Below are 5,000 nucleotides of genomic sequence, written 5' to 3' on the forward strand. Positions count from 1 at the left end.
GCTTGCCTCGACCACCATCGGCACACGCTGGGCCCTGGTGCGGCAGGTTGCCTCGAGCACCATCGGCACACGCTGGGCCCTGGTGCGGTCGGTTGCCTCGAGCACCATCGGCACACGCTGGGCCCTGGTGCGGGCGCTTGCCTCGACCACCATCGGCACACGCTGGGCCCTGGTGCGGCAGGTTCCCTCGACGACCATCGGCACACGCTGGGCCCTGGTGCGGCAGGTTGCCTCGAGCACCATCGGCACACGCTGGGCCCTGGTGCGGGCGGTTGCCTCGACCACCATCGGCACACGCTGGGCCCTGGTGCGGCAGCTTGGTGCTCGGCACACGCTCGGCCCTGGTGCGGTCGGTTGCCTCGAGCACCATCGGCACACGCTGGGCCCTGGTGCGGCAGGTTGCCTCGACCACCATCGGCAGCCTCGACCACCATCGGCACACGCTGGGCCCTGGTGCGGGCGCTTGCCTCGACCACCATCGGCACACGCTGGGCCCTGGTGCGGGCGCTTGCCTCGACCACCATCGGCACACGCTCCGCCCTGGTGCGGCAGGTTGCCTCGACCACCATCGGCACACGCTGGGCCCTGGTGCGGGCGGTTGCCTCGACCACCATCGGCACACGCTGGGCCCTGGTGCGGTCGGTTGCCTCGAGCACCATCGGCACACGCTGGGCCCTGGTGCGGGCGCTTGCCTCGACCACCATCGGCACACGCTGGGCCCTGGTGCGGCAGGTTCCCTCGACGACCATCGGCACACGCTGGGCCCTGGTGCGGCAGGTTGCCTCGAGCACCATCGGCACACGCTGGGCCCTGGTGCGGTCGGTTGCCTCGATCACCATCGGCACACGCTGGGCCCTGGTGCGGGCGGTTGCCTCGACCACCATCGGCACACGCTGGGCCCTGGTGCGGCAGGTTGCCTCGACCACCATCGGCACACGCTGGGCCCTGGTGCGGGCGCTTGCCTCGACCACCATCGGCACACGCTCGGCCCTGGTGCGGTCGGTTGCCTCGAGCACCATCGGCACACGCTGGGCCCTGGTGCGGCAGGTTGCCTCGAGCACCATCGGCACACGCTGGGCCCTGGTGCGGGCGGTTGCCTCGACCACCATCGGCACACGCTGGGCCCTGGTGCGGGCGCTTGCCTCGACCACCATCGGCACACGCTGGGCCCTGGTGCGGGCGCTTGCCTCGACCACCATCGGCACACGCTGGGCCCTGGTGCGGGCGCTTGCCTCGACCACCATCCGCACACGCTGGGCCCTGGTGCGGCAGGTTGCCTCGAGCACCATCGGCAGACGCTGGGCCCTGGTGCGGCAGGTTGCCTCGAGCACCATCGGCACACGCTGGGCCCTGGTGCGGGAACTTGCCTCGACCACCATCGGCACACGCTGGGCCCTGGTGCGGGAACTTGCCTCGACCACCATCGGCACACGCTGGGCCCTGGTGCGGCAGGTTGCCTCGATCACCATCGGCACACGCTGGGCCCTGGTGCGACAGGTTGCCTCGAGCACCATCGGCACACTATCGGCCCTGGTGCGGGCGGTTGCCTCGACCACCATCGGCACACGCTGGGCCCTGGTGCGGGCGCTTGCCTCGAGCACCATCGGCACACGCTGGGCCCTGGTGCGGGCGGTTGCCTCGAGCACCATCGGCACACGCTGGGCCCTGGTGGGTTTAGGCACATCTTCAAATTTCTGCCGTGCCAATGCCATTTTTATGGCTTGTAAATTCATACAATGGTCCCCTAAGCCTTCACGTGAAGTTTCGTTGGAGGATGACTCGTTTTCTATTTTTCACGATTTTCGAAACTTTTTGCGGTTCGGGATTTTTTAAAATTTTTTTATAAGGATTTTTGGCCCCAAATTTTGTAGGCATGATCCTTCTATTTTTGTTGGCATGCACAAAAAAATTCAGCTAAAAACTCGAAGTAGAGAAGATTTTGTGACCGTTTGAAAAAAGTGTCCCCATTTCAGACACTTTAACGGCTACTGGTAGCAAACCTGTAAAATCTCAAATGCTCTTTAAGGGGGTGTGAATTCTCAGAGGTTTGATGAGGGATAGGGGGCCAACACAAGGCCAAGTACCAGCACCCATCGCACATCATGTGCGCACACCCCCCCGGCCCCCCTCCCAATCGCCGGAACCCCAATGCCGCCGGTCAGGTTCTCCGGCGGTACTCCGGCGATGCTCCGGCGATGCTGTCCCGAGTGAAAAAAATGCGGCACCAGCACATGCTGGAGCCAAGCATGGGCACCGTGGCTCAAAATCGAACTTCGGCCAAGGCCTCGACCATCAATGGCACATGATGACGCATGGTGATGGCACATGCATCGACCATCATCGGCATAGGCTGCCCTTCGGTACGGGCACTTGCCTCGACCGCCATCGGCACAAGCTGGGCCCTGGTGTGGGTTGTTGCCTCGATCACCAGCGGCACATGCTGAGCCTTGGTGCGGGCGGTTGCCTCGAGCACCATCGGCAGACCCTGGGCCCTGGTGCAGCCGGTTGCCCCGATAACCATCGGCACACGCTGGGCCCTGGAGCGGCCGGTTGCCTCGATCACCATCGGCAAAAGCTGGGCCCTGGTGCGGGCGCTTGCCTCGACCACCATCGGCACACGCTGGGCACTGGTGCGGGCGCTTGCCTCGACCACCATCGGCACACGCTGGGCCCTGGGGCGGGCGGTTGCCTCGATCACCATCGGCACACGCTGGGCCCTGGTGCGGGCGGTTGCCCCCAGCACCATCGGCACACGTTGGGCCCTGGTGCGGGCGCTTGCCTCGACCACCATCGGCACACGCTGGGCCCTGGTGCGGGCGCTTGCCTCGACCACCATCGGCACACGCTGGGCCCTGGTGCTGCCGCTTGCCTCGACCACCATCGGCACACGCTGGGCCCTGGTGCGGTCGGTTGCCTCGAGCACCACCGGCACACGCTGGGCCCTGGTGCGGGCGCTTGCCTCGACCACCATCGGCACACGCTGGGCCCTGGTGCGGCAGGTTGCCTCGAGCACCATCGGCACACGCTGGGCCCTGGTGCGGCAGGTTGCCTCGAGCACCATCGGCACACGCTGGGCCCTGGTGCGGTCGGTTGCCTCGAGCACCATCGGCACACGCTGGGCCCTGGTGCGGGCGCTTGCCTCGACCACCATCGGCACACGCTGGGCCCTGGTGCGGCAGGTTCCCTCGACGACCATCGGCACACGCTGGGCCCTGGTGCGGCAGGTTGCCTCGAGCACCATCGGCACACGCTGGGCCCTGGTGCGGTCGGTTGCCTCGATCACCATCGGCACACGCTGGGCCCTGGTGCGGGCGGTTGCCTCGACCACCATCGGCACACGCTGGGCCCTGGTGCGGCAGCTTGCCTCGAGCACCATCGGCACACGCTCGGCCCTGGTGCGGTCGGTTGCCTCGAGCACCATCGGCACACGCTGGGCCCTGGTGCGGCAGGTTGCCTCGACCACCATCGGCAGCCTCGACCACCATCGGCACACGCTGGGCCCTGGTGCGGGCGCTTGCCTCGACCACCATCGGCACACGCTGGGCCCTGGTGCGGGCGCTTGCCTCGACCACCATCGGCACACGCTCCGCCCTGGTGCGGCAGGTTGCCTCGACCACCATCGGCACACGCTGGGCCCTGGTGCGGGCGGTTGCCTCGACCACCATCGGCACACGCTGGGCCCTGGTGCGGTCGGTTGCCTCGAGCACCATCGGCACACGCTGGGCCCTGGTGCGGGCGGTTGCCTCGAGCACCATCGGCACACGCTGGGCCCTGGTGGGTTTAGGCACATCTTCAAATTTCTGCCGTGCCAATGCCATTTTTATGGCTTGTAAATTCATACAATGGTCCCCTAAGCCTTCACGTGAAGTTTCATTGGAGGATGACTCGTTTTCTATTTTTCACGATTTTCGAAACTTTTTGCAGTTCGGGATTTTTTAAAATTTTTTTATAAGGATTTTTGGCCCCAAATTTTGTAGGCATGATCCTTCTATTTTTGTTGGCATGCACAAAAAAATTCAGCTAAAAACTCGAAGTAGAGAAGATTTTGTGACCGTTTGAAAAAAGTGTCCCCATTTCAGACACTTTAACGGCTACTGGTAGCAAACCTGTAAAATCTCAAATGCTCTTTAAGGGGGTGTGAATTCTCAGAGGTTTGATGAGGGATAGGGGGCCAACACAAGGCCAAGTACCAGCACCCATCGCACATCATGTGCGCACACCCCCCCGGCCCCCCTCCCAATCGTCGGAACCCCAATGCCGCCGGTCAGGTTCTCCGGCGGTACTCCGGCGATGCTCCGGCGATGCTGTCCCGAGTGAAAAAAATGCGGCACCAGCACATGCTGGAGCCAAGCATGGGCACCGTGGCTCAAAATCGAACTTCGGCCAAGGCCTCGACCATCAATGGCACATGATGACGCATGGTGATGGCACATGCATCGACCATCATCGGCATAGGCTGCCCTTCGGTACGGGCACTTGCCTCGACCGCCATCGGCACAAGCTGGGCCCTGGTGTGGGTTGTTGCCTCGATCACAATCGGCACATGCTGAGCCTTGGTGCGGGCGGTTGCCTCGAGCACCATCGGCAGACCCTGGGCCCTGGTGCGGCCGGTTGCCCCGATAACCATCGGCACACGCTGGGCCCTGGGGCGGGCGCTTGCCCCCAGCACCATCGGCACACGCTGGGCCCTGGTGCGGGCGCTTGCCCCCAGCACCATCGGCACACGCTGGGCCCTGGTACGGGCGGTTGCCCCGAACACCATCGGCACACGCCGGCCCTTGGTGCGGGCTCCTGGCTCGACCACCATCGGCACACGCTGGGCCCTGGTGCGGGCGGTTGCCTCGAACACCATCGGCACACGCCGGCCCTTGGTGCGGCCGGTTGCCTCGACCACCATCGGCACACGCTCGGCCTTGGTGAGGGCGCTTGCCTCGACCACCATCGGCACACGCTGCGCCCTGGTGCGGGCGCTTGCCTCGACCACCATCGGCACACGCTCG

Source organism: Durio zibethinus, unplaced genomic scaffold (assembly GCF_047325235.1).
Source record: "Durio zibethinus cultivar Kanyao isolate XHJ-2024 unplaced genomic scaffold, ASM4732523v1 HiC_scaffold_400, whole genome shotgun sequence".
Taxonomy (NCBI): Eukaryota; Viridiplantae; Streptophyta; class Magnoliopsida; order Malvales; family Malvaceae; genus Durio; species Durio zibethinus.